At 42.6% G+C, this 19,204-nt stretch overlaps 1 protein-coding gene across 1 annotated transcript in view; it reads right to left on the bottom strand.

The window, feature by feature from the left end:
• The window catches only part of plxnb3 (plexin B3), an 89,222-nt gene extending 70,809 nt beyond the window's left edge, over positions 1–18,413 (bottom strand). Inside the window, exon 1 of the mRNA XM_026155157.1 lies at positions 18,251–18,413. The gene's annotated coding sequence lies outside the window, so the exon portion shown is untranslated. The remainder of the gene's footprint in view (positions 1–18,250) is intronic.
• Between the last annotated feature and the right edge of the window lie 791 nt (positions 18,414–19,204).

Raw genomic sequence — 19,204 nt, 5'->3', positions numbered from 1 at the left:
TCGTGTCCAGAGACAGTTTGACACACAGAGATGTTCAACGACAACAAAAACAGCTCTCTCTGTATAGCAGGCCCGATTAAAGCCCTGAGGGGCCCCGAACTCCCAGGGGGTCCCTGATTAAAGTGCCAGGGGGCTACAGGGACCACCATTATTCAGTCGCCAGAAAACGTTTGCAAACCCTTTAAAATTACCGTAATTTTAAATGTGGTCTGATCTTCATTTAAGTTATAATCACAGACAAGCACAATCGGACTGTAAACTGTCAACAACAGATATTCTAAATTCAGTTACACGATGCAGTTTAATGACAAGAAAATAAATCTAACAGTTCTGACAGCTGTTTGTCTCCAAAGCTGCAGAGCTGCTGGATACGTAGAGATGTGGATCTTTTATAAGACGTGTTTCTGTAGAAATATTTAGTAAAACTTTTCATTTTTTTGCTTTAAGGACATTTCAGGGGTTTGAGGGGGCATTTTAAAATTCCATTATCCACAAAACTACCTGAACTAGGTCCTTGAAATGTTTTAGGGTAAATATCTGGTACCGTGTTTCGATGAATATGGACACTCTGGAGTGGATGATGGATGCTTGAATTCTGTAAAATATTTGGATGTCCGACCACAGACAGCAGATTTGGAGGCCTGTAGAAACCACAGGTTTGCAGCAAAGCGACTGATGTTTTATTTACAGCTTCTCAGATTCGAAGCCCTCAATATTCTTTGGCCCAATCAGGTGAATGGTTTCACAGATATTACAGCTTGAATGTGAAGGGACTTCAGCGTGATATTCCCCGGACAGGACACCATGCACCAAATCCAAATGAACTTTTTTAGACAGAGTGAGTTTCTGTTATTATTTCTATTTGTGATCATGCTCTCTCTCAGTTTCATAATATCAGTTGTTGGAAATGTTTATATCTATGTATGGCAGCCAAATGTTTCATATTTTCTAAAAATTTGCTTGTTTTTCCTCTTTCATGCCTGGTTTTCTTTCTTCAAACCAAATCTATTTTTAAATTTTTTGTTTTTAATTTTTTTTAAATATGATGACTTGAAATCCCTCCTAAAACATTTTTGAGACATTTTACATGCTTTATTGTATTTTTTTTTTAACTTTTTAAGTAACTTTACTTAAAGGTAATGTACTTTCTATTCTTACTTTATTTTGTTTTGTACTTCATTGAGTTCCTTTTGTGTGTGTATTTTTCTTAATGAGCTATTTACCTTTGTTATAATGTGTGTGTGTGCCCTCATCAGGTCCTGTGTTATATATATATATATTATATCCTCTCTGAGTTTGATTTAAAACTTGTGTTATTATTGGGAGATATGTCACAACGCCCCTTTTGTGGGACACGGGGCTCGGGGGTCCAAGGTCAGCTATAACATCACTAATTTACTCTACATATAGTATTAATATCAAGAAAACATATGAAACAATGTGAAATACTCTTATATTTACACACTATGCACATACTATACCCAACAGAGGTAAGCAGAAGTTAAACACTGATCGAGACGACTCCTTTTTCACACACGCGCAGACAAAAACTGACAATAAAGACAACAAAGAACCAAAGAGTGAACAATAATAAAGAATTCCAGCTCAAACCCCGGGAACACCCAGTTTTCATGACAGTGTGGGCGTTTTTTTCTACATTTTAACACAAGTTTTGACCAGTTTTGACAGCCCCACGCTAAACTAATAGCGCAACAACAGCTACACTTTTATATCATTTGAACACATTGTGTCATCTGTGCAGTGCAGGCTGCAAAAAACAAGCAAGCCTCTGTGCTAACGGCTTCTTCAAAGGCTACTTGGAGTCAGGTGTTTTAAGTTAAGGAGTGAGTGAATTGTGCAACGCTGCTTTATTAAGAGGTGAGCCGGTCTATAAATAAAGGCATTCAAAGACTGCCTATTAGGAAAGATTGACTGGTATGAACTTTCACAGGGCGTCAGAGGAACCATTACAGAGATGCACACAGATATAAAAGACTACAAAAGCTTTTCTAAAGACCACAGTCCTCATCAGTCCACAACCAGACAAACCACTGACAAAAGGAAGAGATTCAGGACTGCTGCTACTCCTTCCTTAGAGTGAAAGTCCTACAAATACTACACAAAGAGCATAACAAGTCATTCTGAAAGAGATGAAAAGAGCTCAAGGTTAAGAGGAACACACCTGCAGAAATCTCCTCAGCTCGCTCAAATCTTTGTTCTTGCGTCTCTCTGGACGACATTTGTGAGGCTGGAGAGCATCCTCGGACACACACACGCTGTTTTGTCACTGATGTTTGTGTCACAGCTCAAGTTTGTGTTGACTCTTACTGTATATGTATATCACAAATCAGACGGCTGGTTCTGGGTGACTGGTTCTTTGCTTACTGGTTCTGGCTTCACTTCAACATCAAAGAGAATATTTTATCACAGCCAATTATAAACACACACACACACACTCGTGTTGGTATTCCTATCATTCTGAGGTCCCTCACTGCTCGCCGTCAGCCATACTCCTCATCACCATGGTAACCCCGACCGTCTCCATGGAAACTCGCCTGACTTTAACCACAGAGCGAGTTTCTTCCTGTCTGTGCAGGAATCCTGAAACTGAACCCTGCGTAATTCTGGTCCCGGTCCGGATCCTGGTCCTCACCCAAAGCCGCAAGTCTGAACTTTAAACTGGCTCCAGTGACATGAAGAGTGATGTGACTCCTCTCTCAGCTGTCAGGCTGCAGTCAACACCATGGACGTGTGAAAGCTGTCACAGGGAGGCAAGAGAGAGAGTGAAACATCCCAACAGGTTCGCTTTTAGGTGGAAGTGTGGCTGCCGTCCACTGGGACCCACTAAACGGGAGGAAACACTCCCATTAATGCTCAGTTTTATTCCAAACACCTCTGGACTGTCAGTGAGCTGATACCGGGGAGGCTGAAATGCTTATTACAACAGCAAATTCAGTCCTGCGAGTGATTCATATTGTAGCAGCTGTAACCGGATTTCTTTCATATAGTTTTTGCCTTAAGGCCTTCGTTGTGAAAGACTGAATATTTTTTTAGCATGCTTATAAAACAGAAGTCTAGATTTTACAGTTTTTTGAAAAGTTCCCCTGAGCAGGAGCAGTTTGGGTGTAAAACAACTTCCTCGCTCAGACCTGATTGTGTCTGCTGCTTGCCAGGAAAAGCTCCTGCACTGGAAAATTTCACTGGCTCTTTCTCACTTTTGCTTCAGTTTCAGCAAATTAAGTTTCAGCTCTAATTTACTTTCTTTGTTTATTATAAAACATGTCGCAAAATGAAACCCGAGTGCTTCTGTAAGCGAGTCTTACTGCTCTGTAATCATGCTGAAAAGCCTCCAGCTGCTTATTTTTGGCAGTTATTTTGAAGTATTATAAATCATTTTTAATTTCAAGAGACACAGGGACATAAAAGCTGCATGAATACAATAATCAATTAAATCTGATACTTAAAAAGTTAGCTGACTTTGCCCCAATAAAAGCTTCATCCTCCACCTGCTCTGCTCATGAATAGTCGTTTATGGGGCTTCTTATCTTTTCATAAAGACAACGATGAGGTGAGGCATAACTGGCTGACTGTGGCTGCTGTTCATACTGGTGTGCCGTGAGTCTGTGGTGTTTATACAGCTGACCACGAGAAGCATCGAGAGCCAGTAACTGCAGTGTTTGTGCACCTCACTGCAAAACCAATGAGTGAATGAATGAATCTCACTCATCCAAAAAGAAAACTGCATCCACCCGAATGAAGCTGTGTTATGAGGATGTTATAATTCTTGGTGCTGGCAGTTTGTGTGCCAGGGCCAAATCTGTGCACAACAATTTTTTCTGTCTGTGCTGCTGAAAAGCAGTACCCACTCAAAACTGACTGGCAGAGTGCTGGAAAGCAGTCGAGGAAGGAACAGCTCTCCTTTTCTACTTCACTGTCAGCATAGACTGTATATAAAAGATGGGCGTACTCCTGTCATGCAAATTTTAAAAAGCTAAAAATGGCGTCAGTGAAGACACTTAGATTGAGGATTTGAGAACTGTACCATGCAAACCAGTGGGTGATGTCACCGTGGCTACACCCATCCTTTATAATAAGCAAAGCCTTTAATTGGCAGTGATGGTACATGTAATTGGTACATTGCTGCTACCTGCAACTCTGGAGACTGTAAGGTGAAACCTGCTCACAACCTTTTCATATAGCACATTTTACAGGACACAAATAAACAAGTTTGTTAAGTAATATGTAAGTTTCCAAAGTGCTTGAGTAATTTTAATAACTGCATAACTTCAGGTATTTCACTGGAACGGAGACAAATTAATCGGCAAGTAATTTAAAGTACTGCATAAGTCATTTTAAGTAGTGTATATCTTTATGTATTTTACAGGAAAGAAGGAAAAATTACACTGCAAGTAATTTCAAGTACTGCGTTTCTGGTAGTTTTGCAGAAAAATAGATAATCTTTCCCATCTTACACTGTGAATATCCTGTTTTTTTGTCTTGCTTTTTTCCATCTTTACTTATTGTTCATTATGCTGATGTGCAGAATAGATGTTTTGTTTCTCAACTATCCTGTATTTTTACCAATATAAATGTGCTGTTCTACTTTACCAGGTTACAAGAAAAAAATCACTAGCATCAACATTTGCATGTCTATGCCATCTTATAATGAACTTCTTTTCCCCCCATCACTTCATTGTTCAAACACAACTTTCAAAAGTAGTGTGCAGGACAGGTGTGCCGACCTTGCTGTAAAATACCTGGACCAGGTTAAGTCACTCCATAGTAAGGCCACACCCCAAACAGTGTACTTTAATTTTGTAAGATGGGGAAATATTATTTGTTTTTCTGCAAAATTACCAGGAAATTATGTGGTTCTTACTTATGTAGTACCTAAAATTACTTAATATTTGTGTCACCTTTACTGTAAAACATCTGAAGTCTACACAATATTACTTACACCTTATTTAAAATTAGGTAATAATATAAATTTGGTGATGTAAAAACCTCCCTTGTTCGCCCTCATTCTAGTGTGTATACTTTTAATCTGTAGATAAATATAAATACATTGTCATTTCAAATAAAATACATGATATTATAGAATATGGGAGAATTAATTAATCTGAGGTCATATTGTAAATGGTTTATTAGACCATCTGCTATAAAAACAAGAAATCACTTTTTATGTCCTTATTTTGTTATTTATTTAAAAATTTACAAACTGAAATCATGTTTTTATGGCAAGATTTAACCAACACACCAGACGTCTCTGAAAAGTCAGAAATGAATCAATCAAAACAATCAACCACTAAAACTATTTTTTTCTGTTCAGGAATCCAAGTAAATAACTCTAATTTGGACTCCTAAACAACAAATTCACTATTTTCTTCTGCTTTTTAAGCAAATTTGAAAATCATTGCATATTAACGATATGCAACTTCTCAGCCAAGCTTGCTCGCGTCAGCTGGTAAGTTAGCATTAGCATTCCACCCTTAGATTTGGCCTGTTTTGCTCAGAGAAACCAGGGAACTGCACATAAACAGTCTATGATGGAAACACTACAGGTGCATTTGTTGATAAGCTAAAGATCAGTTTGTCAGTGTAACTGCTGAGTGGCTGAACTTTCACAGCATAGAGGACACTTGAAACACTAACCAAAGGAATTTCCACAAACAGCTGAACACTGCAGCATGTCTGCAGCTCCACCACGTGCAGCAGAACCGTCAGTCAAAATGAGTGCATTAGTGCATCTGCACTAAAGCAGATCTCTAACATATGGCACCTCACAGATGTTTTATGGAAATTTGCAGGTAAACAGCAAGAAGGGTTTTTATTTTTTGTTGTTGCTGTTCATTTCTGTATAAAATGTCTAAATATAAACGGCGATGTTTACATGTGGTGATTGTTTAATTTGTCAATGTGCACGTCCTCCCGAACGCTCGCTGCTGAGAACAGAGTCGGCAAAGATTCGGCTCAAGTTTCCAGGAAATTAGCTGAAAATATGTGACTGTAAACTGAAGTGTTACAGTGAGAAGGCAGAAAGTGACTCCACCATCCTGTCTGTCTGACAGGCAGCGAGACAGCTGGTTAGCACTGTGTGTGTGTGTGTGTGTGTGTGTGTGTGTGTGTGTGTGTGTGTGTGTGTGTGTGTGTGTGTGTGTGTGTGTGTGTGTGTGTGTGTGTGTGTGCGTGCTCCACAGGGAGCGATTGAGAGAAACCAGCTTCTTTATGGATTATTAATATCACCTCCAGCTACACACACAGTTAGTGTGTGTGTGATTTCACACACACACACACACACATACGGGGGAGGATGGGAGGGTGGGTGGGGGAGGGTTGGGTGAGTTTGAGGAATAGGACGGGGGGGGGGGGGGGGGGGGGCTCAGCAGTTGGTGCGATCAAGGACACTTCATTCATACTCCACTCTACGGTGCATGCGTGTGTGTGTATAATCGGTGTGGAGGCCCCACCCTAATCTGGGATCAACAATAGACCCCCAAACACCCACCCAGAACCCCCCTTTACTCGTCTTTGTGAGTTCTTGTTTGTTTCAACTCGTCCTCCGGTCACCCTCCAACCCCCAAACACCACAATGCACCCCGCCCTCCTCTTCCTCCGTCTTATCAGGTCTGTCAGTTCAGGTTCAAGCCGCCACAAAAAACATCAAACACACCTGCTACAGCAGACTGCACACGGCCCACTTATGAACCATTTCAGAATGCTAAAGTCTGCTATGGTTCACTGCAGAAGTAACTATTTTTAATTTCTGGCTTATCCAAAGATTCTCTGCAGGATTAATCGATTGAGAACTTCAATAAAACATCAAAAACCGGTAAAAACATGAATCCGCGGGAACATCCTTCTATGTCTTTTATACGTCTAAAACTTCTGCAGTTTTGCTCAGTAAGTCACTTAATAAGAACTTAATTAACTGAGTTATTTTACATTAGCAGGCTTTTGTCCAAATGTAGAACAAGCTGTAACCAAATTTCATGAAAATCTCAAAAACATGAATTAAAGCGTGTTTTCTTCCACCATCTTTGTGTGAATTTGACTTCATTGGTTCTCACAGCAGGTGGAGATTATCCTCAGTCTGTCCATTAAATGACTTCAGAAGCAGACTGCAGTCTAAGCCAGAGAATCTCTAATATAACCAGTAACTCGCACTCTCTCAGATTTCTTAGAGGGCACACATGAGATAATCCTGAAGGAAAAGCCGTGAAGTCCAGAAAATGAAGTGAAAAATCTTCATCATGTTTTTGATAAAAGAGTTGGACACAATAGTTCAGATTTTGATTGCAGTAAAATACCTTCAGGTGAGTTTTAGGGACGTCACAGCAAGGGAACATTGGTGCCCTCACAAGTTATCGCCCAAAATACTAGTTGGTTAAAGGAATCACTCATAAGTCAGCAGTGTAAAACACTAGTAAACCCTCATTAGGATGCATTCCCATACAGCTGTGCCTGTCTGTGCTGGTAAGCTATAAACACCCACAGTAGCAAGCTAAGATGACATTTGGATGAACAAGCTCTGCATTAAAAAATGAGTGATTTTATCTCCGCTGTGTCAGAGTAAACCGGCACGAAACCACAGGAATACCGTGACAGCTGACCACGTTCTGCAGTGGACTGCCTTGTTTATCAAAACTTTAACAGATATATTGTTAAAAATGCTCGCTCTGACTGTGCCAGCTGACAGACACCAACACCAATTTGTCTAGCAGCAGGTGAGTGCGTTTTCCCTGCAGGCCTTTACAGACACAGCACCAACATAAGGATGCTCTTCTTTAACTACAGCTTGGTGTTAATACAGTCACACAGGAGAAGCTGTTCGGCACGCTCCGCTCCCTCATCAGCTGCCTCCAGACTCTCCAACTGGGCGAGTGCACATCCTCCACCCTGAGCGCTGGGATCCCTCCATGGTTGTGTGATGAGCCCCCACTTTCATGCACTCTTCACGCATGGCTGCTAGCCCAGCCACTCTTCAAACCTATTGTTAGGTTTGCGGGTGATATGACAGCCTTCAGGCTCATCAGACTGCAATGAAGCTGCATTTACGGAGGAGAATCAGAACCTGAAAACACACAGTGTTCAACAATAACCTGGTTCTGAAACACCACAAAGACCAAGGAGGTCTTTGAAGAGAACCCCCACCTTTGGGCTCCTGGGAATCCCCATTAAAGAGGACCTCTGCCTGTCTGACAGGATGTCTGCAGTGCTGGGGAAAGATGTGCCTTCATTAGAGCCTTACTGGGAGGGCCAATATATTGGTCCGTTTTAGCCATATATTGGCCTGTATATTTAATAAATGAAAATCTAAAACAGTAAAGAAGAAATGGGAGAAACTCCCATCGATGATATAAAATGATGACATCACACAGTTTGTTCAACAGAAGGCAACAGCACAACAACTAGTAGATCCAAGCAGTCCATGACTTAATGTGATCATTCATATTTTGTTTAGTCACATGACCAACTCGCTACCCTGGCGGGCCAAACATTACTCCATCATGAGGGCAGATAGTGGACAGTCGGAGTACTATTGGTTTTTTTTCACCTGTCTCAAGGCAAGATTACCTGGATCAGCGGTCCTCAACCTTTTTTGCGCTACAGACCGGTTTATGTCCGACAATATTTTCACAGACTGGCCTTTAAGGAGTCGCGGGTAAATACAACAAAATAAAACCAGTACAGTACCAAAAAAAAGAAGATTTATTCATAACACACGGGAAAAGACCCAGGGAAACCGAGTAAATGATAAAAACGATTAAAAAAATAACAATAAAATCCCTGAAAACCATAAATTTCACACCTGAGCCTCAACTATCGCGGCCCGGTACCAAACAACTCATGGACCGGTACCGGTCTGTGGCCCGGGGGTTGGGGACCGCTGACTTGGATCATCTATCCACACATCCATCGATCGAAAACTAAGATGTGAAGAGAAACTACACATTTTGGGGACTTGTTCCAAAACCAGTGGTTTTATTTAAATTTCTGAAAGTGGTGATGTGTCCCCCAGAGCTTCAGCTCAGTGTCATCTACGTGTATCTTTGCTCACCTCACACCACTGCAAGAATGAAAGCTTTCAAAGTACAGACAGCTACATGCATTTTCTTTGTGGATGGGTAGGTAAGACGGCCGTGTGGGAGATGAAGAACACGAACTTGTGTGTGGTTACGACAAACATAAGTGCTACATAGCTAGCTTAAATGAACTACCACACTTGTGTTTTGCTGACTTGGACAGAGAAGTTCCAGTAGTATAAATTTGTCACATTAATGTCGCATCATAACAGTGAAGTCAACCGAGTATTCTTCCAGTGTCGGGTAAATCATTCCTACGGTTTAAATGAGCCACCACTGACAGCCGGGGCTGCTGTGGAGGGAGGTGTTGGTGCCATACTCCACAAACTCTGCCCTGCTGGCAGCTGTAAATAAACGCTGATTAGTGCACCCGACTGCACAGGAGCTATCTGGCAAGTTAAACTCGAAGATGTTCAAAGGATGGCTGGAGGGCAAAGGACTGCAGTGCTCCAGGTGGGCATGTCCCAGTGGCTCTGACATCATGTGAAAACTAAGGATAAAAAGATGATGTTAGGGAAATATTTGTGCTTTGTGTGTTGAAATGCAAAAAAGGTAACAAAAACTGGCCAATACATATTTTTACATGACCAAATATCAGTTCTGGTTCTTTCTGGTTTGAGTTCATATTCTTTGATTTGTTGTTGGTGGTGGTTTCGTTTCTCTTCATGGTTTTGTGCTCATGTTTTAGTTTATAGTCTTTAGGCTTCTGTCTATGTGTCTCCCTGTGTTTCATGTTTTTGTGTCTCCTTGTCTCAGTGTCAAGTCCGTGTCTTTGTGTTTGTCTCGTGTTTCCTGTTTTACTTTGACAGTCTCACGTCCTGTGTTAGTGTATTCCCCGTCTCGTTATGTTTGATCTCTCCCAGCTGGGTTTCTACCTCCCTCGTTAGTCCCTCGTGTGTTTTCCTCTGCCCGTTGTCTCGGCATCCCCACGTCCTGAGTGTTTCCTGCGTGGTCCTCATCATCCACGCTCCTAGTTTCTAGCTCTCCAGTTTATAGTTTCCCAGCATCTCAGTTCCTCATTTCAGTTGTTGGTTTCTGTATTGAGTAATTTTGCTACATTGCAATAAAGCTGCCTCTTTTACTTTAATTCAGTTCAATTTCAATTTTATGTATACAGCGCCAAATCACAACAACAGTCGCCTCAAGGCGCTTTATACTGTAAGGTAGACCCTGCAATAATACATACAGAGAAAAACCCAACAATCATATGACCCCCTATGAGCAGCACTTTGGCGACAGTGGGAAGGAAAAACTCCCTTTTAACAGGAAGAAACCTCCAGCAGAACCAGGCTCAGGGAGGGGCGGGGCCATCTGCTGCGATTGGTTGAGGTGAGAGAAGGAAGACGGGATAGAAGACAAGCAGTGGAACAAAGCCAGAGATTAATAACACGTGTGATTCAGCAGAGAGGTCTATTAACACAAGCTGAGTGACAAAGGTGACTGAAGAAGACTCAGTGCATCACAGAATCAGCCTTTGAGTTCGTGAGTCCTGCATTTGGGTCCTTATCCTAAATATTCTGTATCAGTTGGCCTGTAATCAGTTACATTTGAATAGATATTGTGATAGTTTACAAAGAGTCATTTAAATGATGTTTACTGTTTGACCCAGCAGCATTATAGATGTCAACCAATGATTCTGGGTGGCTTTATCCACCCAGGTTTCAAAGCAAAGTCCATCCAGAAACGAGGTGATGTCATGGGGTTTGTGTCCATCTTTTATATACAGTGTTTGGACAATAGAAAAAAATAAAAACGCACTGAGTGACAGCTTCTTCTAAACGCTGTGGCTTTGCTGATCTCAAGCTTCCCCTGTGCTGACGTCACACCCGGGTACCCCACCACCGCCACTTAGTACCTGTCACACTGCACCTGTAGTACACTGACTCTGGCTCATGCTCTGAGGTTGTGTCTATTTACAGAATATCAGTCCGCTCTGATTCGATTTACTGGATCAATCTGATTAATCCTCAGTGTAAAAGTTGAGGCTCTGAATTCAGCTCTGCAGCTGCTGGAGTCCTCGCTGATTGACCGGCAGTCCCTGGAGGGAAAAACGAAGCACCTCCATTCAGCCGCTGGGGGAGTGTGAAATGCATTCTGGGATAGCTGGCTGCCACAGTGTCCAAAGAAAACACGGGGAGTGAGACAACTTCCGCCAAGAAAACTCGTACTCTTGAAGTGAAGCTGCTCAGAAGAATGCAACCAAAACAAAAGAAAAACATGATGGAACCTGGATCAGGAGAAACACACACGCACGCACACGCAGACACACAACCTCCTGAGGATTGTGTGTGCGTCATTGTGGTTCAAATCAGTAGCAGCCAGCCGCTGGCTGAGAGTCCCTGAGGAATCAAACCAGCAACTCTTTCATCTGCAGGAACACATGAAACACACACACACACAAGATCCTCTGATGTTCTGCAGCCAGTGGTTGTCCTACAGGATTAATAACATTAAAGGGTCAGTTCACCCAAACCAGCAGTGCCGTTTTCTGCTCAGAGGGTCTGATTCTGGTTCCAGGTGGATTCTGGGGTCCGTTTGGGGGAATTTATTTTTGGAGATTTGATTTTATTAAGAATTCAGAAACATAAATTGATAAAACATAAAGTCAGATTTTCTCTGTATTTCTTGTTTTTATGAGTCAAACTATGTTCTAATCAGATTTTATGTGTGAAAAGCAGCAAACATCATTCGGGCCACAGATCGATTAATCGTTCGGTGCATAAAACATCAGAGAACAGCTCGGCTCAGTTTCACAGAGCAGCGTGTGACGTCAGCAAAAGTCCAAACCATGAAAACACTTCGCTTCACGTCAGCATGTTTAAGAAGTTCTCGATTCAAACACGTAAACAGTCATTCTCCTTTGATCAGCTGATCAATCTACGGCCTGATACGTGCGGCTCTGCTGGTTCGTCTCGGGGTCTTTGCTGGAAAATATGGCTCTGAAGGAGACTCCTCTTTTTAATATTCTGAGCGCTGAAGCTAATCTCCGGTTATTTCACTGTTGCTGTTTCTGTTGCTCATGTTTGTTCAAGATAAGCGCTAATAAAGAGCTTCAGGTGACAAAACTGAGAAGAACTGAAAACCATGCCAAGAGCAGCTACAGCAGTCATTACTCTGCTGCTCATCCACAAAAATGCTCACAGTTTACTTTATATTTTAACTTTTAAGACTACAACGTTATAAATAAAGTCGATAAAGAAGTAAGGAGGTCTGAGTGAAGATCACGAGGAGCTGCTGCAGACAGCACGGAGGAGGGCGGTTTGAGAAACGAGCGGGACGACTTTCAGTTGGTTCGCAAAGCTCCTCGCTCGGAGGAAACAAATGAAACCTGGAGACTTTTAGACACTTAGACAAGCAGAGATACATCGAGCGGTGATCGGGGGAAGCTTTCTGTGGGAAGATGCGGCTCACTGGTAGCTGTGCTAAGCAAGATTACAGCTGACACAGCAGCGAGCGTGCGGGCGAGTCGCCACTCAGGAGACTCTTGAGTAGAAATTCATGGGAAAACTGCCCAACGCCAGTGATGGAGTGATGGCGGTTGCCCCGCCGCCTCTCAAAAACCCAATCTGCTTTACAACATATTAGCCAATCATGACGGGGCACACAGCCGGCACACAGCTTGATGACTGTTTCAGCTGTGTGCTGGTGAGTACAGCTGCTCCTTATCAGAGCAAAGATATAGCCCAGTGTATGTTCTCACTCTTTCTGGTTCACTGCACCCATAATGTGTCAGAGAAGTGTCACCGACAAACACACCAAACTTTTCTACCTATTTTTAAACCAGACTTAACTGATCTGAAGTGATCGCGTTCCCAAACATCATCCAGATCTGGAGAGCAGCCTCGCTCACTGAACCTTCTGCAGATATTAGATCTTAAATTAATTCCAATTATCTTTAAAAGAACCTGCAGACACATAACAGCACCTGTGCAGGCGTGTGTGCATACATGGAACATGTGATAACAATTCCCAGGAGCACACACACACACCCAGTGTGTACAGTGGAGTAAAACAGATGGTCACACAGATTGTATTAGAAACTGACAGCTAATCAGACACACAAACAGTGAAGCGCACACACTGTTGCTGTTTCCGTCACGTCACACTGACTTCAGCTCAGCTCCTCGAGACTGACAGCAAAGCGGGCGAACACTTTTAGTATTTACGAAACAAATTTCAACTCAAATGTATTTTCTTTATTTTGTCTTTTTTGTGTTTCTCATGTTTCCCAAACTGTCATTTATCTTTAGGACACAGAGTTATATAAATCATTACAAAAGTCTTTATCACATTATCTGCAGGGCTGAAGATAATAATTCCCCTCCTGAGGGGAAGGAGTTGTCAGCGGGGCCCCCGTTGGCCCCCTTCGCACATGTCAGTAGGATTATTTCCCCAGAAACCAGCGAGCAGTCCACACCTGACCCGATTACTCGATTAGCAGATGGACGGGAAATTATCTGGAAGCAGTTTTATTACTGATAAGTATTGTGAGTCATTTCTAAACACAAAAGAAGAAAGAGAAAAAAATGTGCTCCGTCGCTCTCATTGAGATGTCACTTGACGTTTTCTGAACAATCAGTAGATTATGAGAGAAAAATAGAACCTGCTTGGATGTCTTCTGCCTCCACATGGCTTCAGTCAAACTTATCTTAATGTAATAATTGTCATTAGGATGACTGAACATGATTATTCACTAACTTAACAAACATTGTGCAGTTACTAAATTTTCTGAAATGTTTCCTTTTATGTTGGATCTCCTCAACTTATTGAACTTTAATTTTATACTAATAAGTGAAAATAAGGAGGTGAGTGTGAGGGAGGACATCCAGCTGTTTGAGCTCGGTCACGACTCACATCTTTGGGACTATAAAGTATCACATGACCCAGTAAAAGATTGTGAGAGACAAAGGCAGCTGCAGGAGCGCCTGATGATCTTTCCACAGGCTCATTGAGAAAATGTCACTTCCTCTTGTGAGTCAGTGTGGGCTTTTATTTATAGAGGGGGTGGTAATGCAATGTAAAGCAAACATAAAATACTATGAGAGTAAAATTTTAACCCCGATTATCTTGTTGTTACTTTATAAACCTTTATAAACTGAGTTCAGATGTTAGAAGCAGATCCTCGCTCAGAGTCTCTCCACAGCACTCGGAGCACAGGGCGGGGGGTGGAGAACCAGAACATTTAACAATCCTCTTCCCCTGTATTAGGATTCCCCCCCCATCTCCACCGTCTCCAACTTGTTTCCTAAATATGATGACTAATATTAGTTTACATATTCGCCTAACAAGCAAAAGATCCCCGGTTCGAAAAAACAAAACTCTTTCGGGTTGTGTTAGGGAGGGCATCCGGTGTAAAAACTGCCAAATCAGACACGCTGTGAATAAGGGAGCAGCCGAAAGAAGCTTCCTCGTTAACATTTATTTATTCTGATCTTTCTCTCACATCATCGTGAACACTTTTTCTATCTGTTATTTATGCCTTCGCACCTCCACAAACACATTCAGCGCAGTAGTAAAGTACATTGTACAACCAGAGCATATAGAAATATAGAAATGGCACATTAACACCAGCAACCAAAGTGGTCTTCACAGTGATCACACACAGGACTAAAATAATCACATATTTCTCACATCTGTGAAGTGATGTTGTCACTGATTCTGCAGATTCTGCCCCGTTTAAAAAGACCTCACTCTATTTGTATTTGCTGATTAATCAATTAGCTGATCAGATCAGTTCATCTGCTAACACTGCATCAAATCCTCTGCAGCAGGAAATGAGGAAACACGATGGTGACTTTCAGGAAAGTAGAGCACTCTGTGCTGGTGTTACTGGTGCGAGCCCAGTTGGACTAAAACTGCAGATTAAAGCACATTAACCCTGTGTGTGTGTGTGTGTGTGTGTGTGTGTGTGTGTGTGTGTGTGTGTGTGTGTGTGTGTGTGTGTGTGTGTGTGTGTGTGTGTGTGTGTGTGTGTGTGTGTGTGGATTAGACAGTAATCTGACTCTGAAGCTGGACTCAGACTAAACCCTTCAGATTAGTCAAATGGGCATTTCGGTTAAGTAATCTTCATCTCACTGATGATGAGGAGGAAAAGGAGGATGAGGAGGAGGAGCATGATGTCACTGCCTCAAGCCGATCACATGCCAGGGTGGTCAGTGGGTGAGCTTCATTCGGGTTTCTGGGTTAAATCGGGTAAAGGAGTCTTCAGGTTGTCTCTTTAAACCAGAGTCCATTCAGAAAATCTACAATTTAACATTTTTATCAGTGCGGCCCTGAACTGTGACTGTCAGGCTGCTGCAGAAATCTAATGATTGCACAAAGAAACAAAGTCATGCATTAGAGCTGCTCCTCACTGCCAGCAGCGAAACCTTCATTTTGTTTTCAATAAACTTTGACCACACCGCCTCTATTTTAAATCTGTTAATTGATTTTCATCAGTTTCCATTTGTTCCATCTACGTGTGAATCACCTTTACTGTGAATTATCAAGGTTATTAAACATTAGTTATGATATTTTTTCATTTGGACAGTTTTTATGTATTTGATGCATTTTGTTGTTCTATTATAATCTTATTGTCTTACTTATGCAGCATGTGGGCAGCTCCTGTACTTTTCAATAAAAAGGAGCTGGAGGAATAACACGGCTTTGCTTGTGAGTTAAACTGAAATAATTTAATCAATAATCAAAATTCATGTTTGGATTTTTTTCAGTCTCTGTGATTTTTTTTCTGTTTTTCTCTAAAAGAACGAGGTTTTGTATAAAAGAAACCTGAAGTGCGTACAGTCAGAAATCCAAACACAAAATCATTTCAACCAGAATTATAAGAAAGACGTGGTGTTCAAACGAAAAGCAGCACAGATGGAGGTACGAGTAAATCTTCTGAGAGGAAAAAGAAGGTTTTTAAAACTTAATGTTGAGGAAAACCTTTTAGGCAGATTCTTTCATATTTCACCTGCAGCTTTCATGTCCTGGTGACCATTAAAACTGGCAGCTGTCATCAGAGGATGGGTACACTGAGGTCAGAAAGGTGTGGACATGCTCAGTAAAAATATTAAGGCAGGCTGTGATGGTTAAAAGACGCTCAGTTGGTACTAAGGTGCACAAAGTGTGCAAAGAAAATATGCTCCACACCATTTCACCAGCAGCAGCCTGAACTGTTCACAAAGCAGGATGGATTCATGCTGTCATGCTGTTTAAAGTCTGTCCCTATCATGTGAATGATGCAGCAGAAATTGAGACTGACCAGACAATGTCTTTCCAGTCTTCTCCTGCCCAGTTTTGGTGAGCCCGCGGGAACTGCAGCCTCAGTTTTCGGTCTTCTGCTGCTGTAACCCTGCTTCAAGGTTCAATGTGTTGGCCGTTCAGAGATGCTCTTCTGCATACCTTGGCAGCAATGGGTGGTTATTTAAGTAAATGTTGCTTTCTTATCGCCTCAAAGCAGCTTGTCAACACATCATTTTAACCCAGAGAGCTGCAGCTCACAGGGTATTTTCCCTTTTACAGACCATTCTCTGTAAACCCTGGAGATGCATGTTTGGGAAAATCCCAGCAGATGATCATTTTCTGAAATACTCGGACAGACCCTCTGGCACCAACAACCATCACTGTTCTTCCTCATTCTGATGAGTAGGTCAGCTTGACCATGTCTACATGCCTAAATGCAATGAGCTGCTGCCATGTGGTTGCCTCATTAGATATTTGTGCTAACAAGCAGTTGAACAGGTGTACCTAATAAAGTGGCTGATGAGCTTAAGTGACTGGAAACATTCCCAAGATAGCAAGATGTCTGGAAGAGGAGTGGGTAAACTGAAGCAAGTTAGCTGAGCACTGGAATCCAGATTTAAACACAGTTTCTTTCTGTCTTTAAAAGCATGAACTTTAAGTATCTGAACAAACCATTTTCCCCAGTGTTCCATGTATTGTGTTCAGTAATTCAAACCTTCATGCAGAACATCAAGAGTTTGAACAAAAAAAAAGGTTCAGCTGTTCCTAAACATCACAAAATAATAAAGGAGCATTCTGCTCTTTTTCGCACTTTTTCAGCAAACCACAGACTCAGACCGATAATCTCCTTCAGCACCATCAACCGGATTGTCACTGCAAACTAAACCAGAGCGCCACTTCTGCCTCTGGAAGGAGTCCCAACAACTTTACTATTCTATAGGCTACATTCAGCAGGAGCCAACATGCTGCAACCACAGACAGGAAGTCTGATACACCAACAAAGCAGCAGTTAAAGCCTGAGCAGGATCTGTGGAAGGGTAACACAGTGCAACTTTAAAAACTGAATCAGGACCAGCAGATCTGCATCAGCCTGGAGTCATGTGGTATCCAGGAGCTTAAGGGGCCCCGAGGGCCCAAACAGAAAATATCAGCGGCCCTGCCCAGTTTCCCTAGAAATACTGACCACATTAATTTAAACTGGAACAAAGAGCAGGTCCAGCAACTTTCTGTGTGTTTGTGTAGGAGGAGGAGAGGGGGAGGGAGGGGGGGGGGGGTTGTATTGTTTTTTGTTTATGTTCTCAGAGTGTCGCGTGATGCTCACTTCCCTTATGCAAGTCTGCAAAGGTGACTTCTAAACTCGCTCCAGCCATAACAGCAGCACAGAGTGTGAGAGTGTGTGTGTCTGTGTGTGTTGGAATGCCAGCTATTCAGTGGCTGCTGCGGCCGTGCCGTGCCGTGCCAGGACAGGCTGGAAACGGCCGACACGGACACACACAGAAGCACTCAGTGAGGAGGCAGACTTACAAACTGAACCCAGCACCACATTTATCACTCCTGCTGTTAAACCGGCTTCAGTCAGACCGCCGGCCAGACTCCCTGAAGGGATTGTCCACTTTTAAACTCCCAGTCCAGAGTCTGAGCCGCTCTGTATTTACAGCTCTGTAAATTAAACCCGGGGGACATAACCTGGTGCTGGTCATAATATCAATGTTTCTGAGCGGAGTCAAAGAGCATCTCCTCCCGGTTCTAAAGCCATCGGCAGCTGCCTCCCTCAGATAAACAGCCTAACGGAAAACCGGCAACATCTAAAACTACTACATTCCTGAATGGAGTCTGGCGTGTGTCGGGCAGACACGCCTGACTCTCACGCCTTTTCCTTCCTACAACAGCGGGACAACTCAGAGCCGTGACAAGGGGGGCGATGAGGTCCGGGTCCGACTCACCTGAGCTCGCCAGGCTGCTGTGCCGTCCTCCCGGCGTCCGAGTAGCCCGAGAAACTTCCAAAAGACCCCAGCAGACACCCGGATCCGCACAGTCCGCGCGGAGAGACGCACAACAGGTTTGACAGAGACCCCGCCCCGCTGCGCTCCAAGGTCCACAGCCGAAAACCCACCGCGAAGCCTGGCTTAGAAATCCAGAGGTTTTAATAATTAAAAGCTATCGATCCCATCTGTCCAGTCAACACTCAGTGTCAGTCAGAATATCGATCCTCTGAAAGTGAAATACTTCATGCGTGGGTTTAATATGAGAAAAATTTTTTTTATTTATATGAATAAAATAGGCGACTTTTACCTCTGATACTTAAGATGGCCCAATTAAATCCACGTTTAAATAACTCAACAAGTAAAGTCTTATTATTAATATTACAATGTGGGTTTTTAGCGGATGAGGATGTATCCAGATACTTTTGTTCTAATAGGAGTACTAACGAGCAAACCTGTAGTTAGTGTAGTACAGACGCATCCCTAACAGTAAATTCTCGCGTATGATGCTACATCTTGTACCCCTGTGACGTCTATTTGAAGAGTCGTGTGGTTTCCAGAGTCTCCGTAAACCACCAGTACAGTTTACTAAACCACAGTGGAGTACGTGTTTTATTAGCCAAACTCTTAATTTGAAAAGCCAACAGGGATTAAACTGGTGAAACTGGGCAGAGGTAGGAGCGCTTTTAAACCACGGGCTGGCAGGGGTTAAAGGTCCGGAACGCAGTTGAGTCTCACAGGCATGTTAGTGCGTATTTCTGTTGAATGAGTTCCTTTTAAATAAGCCCCGCATCGTTTCCAGCGACGGCATGCACATACTCGCTCAGTAATCACAAACTAATGACATCCTACGAACAGGATACACCTTCAGCACCTTTTCTAGTCCTCCTCCCTGTGATGCGTTCAAGGTGCAGA

Source organism: Astatotilapia calliptera, chromosome 20, assembly GCF_900246225.1.
Source record: "Astatotilapia calliptera chromosome 20, fAstCal1.2, whole genome shotgun sequence".
Taxonomy (NCBI): domain Eukaryota; kingdom Metazoa; phylum Chordata; class Actinopteri; order Cichliformes; family Cichlidae; genus Astatotilapia; species Astatotilapia calliptera.
Note: the sequence above shows the minus strand (reverse complement) of the source record. Positions and strands in the feature narration are given on the sequence as shown.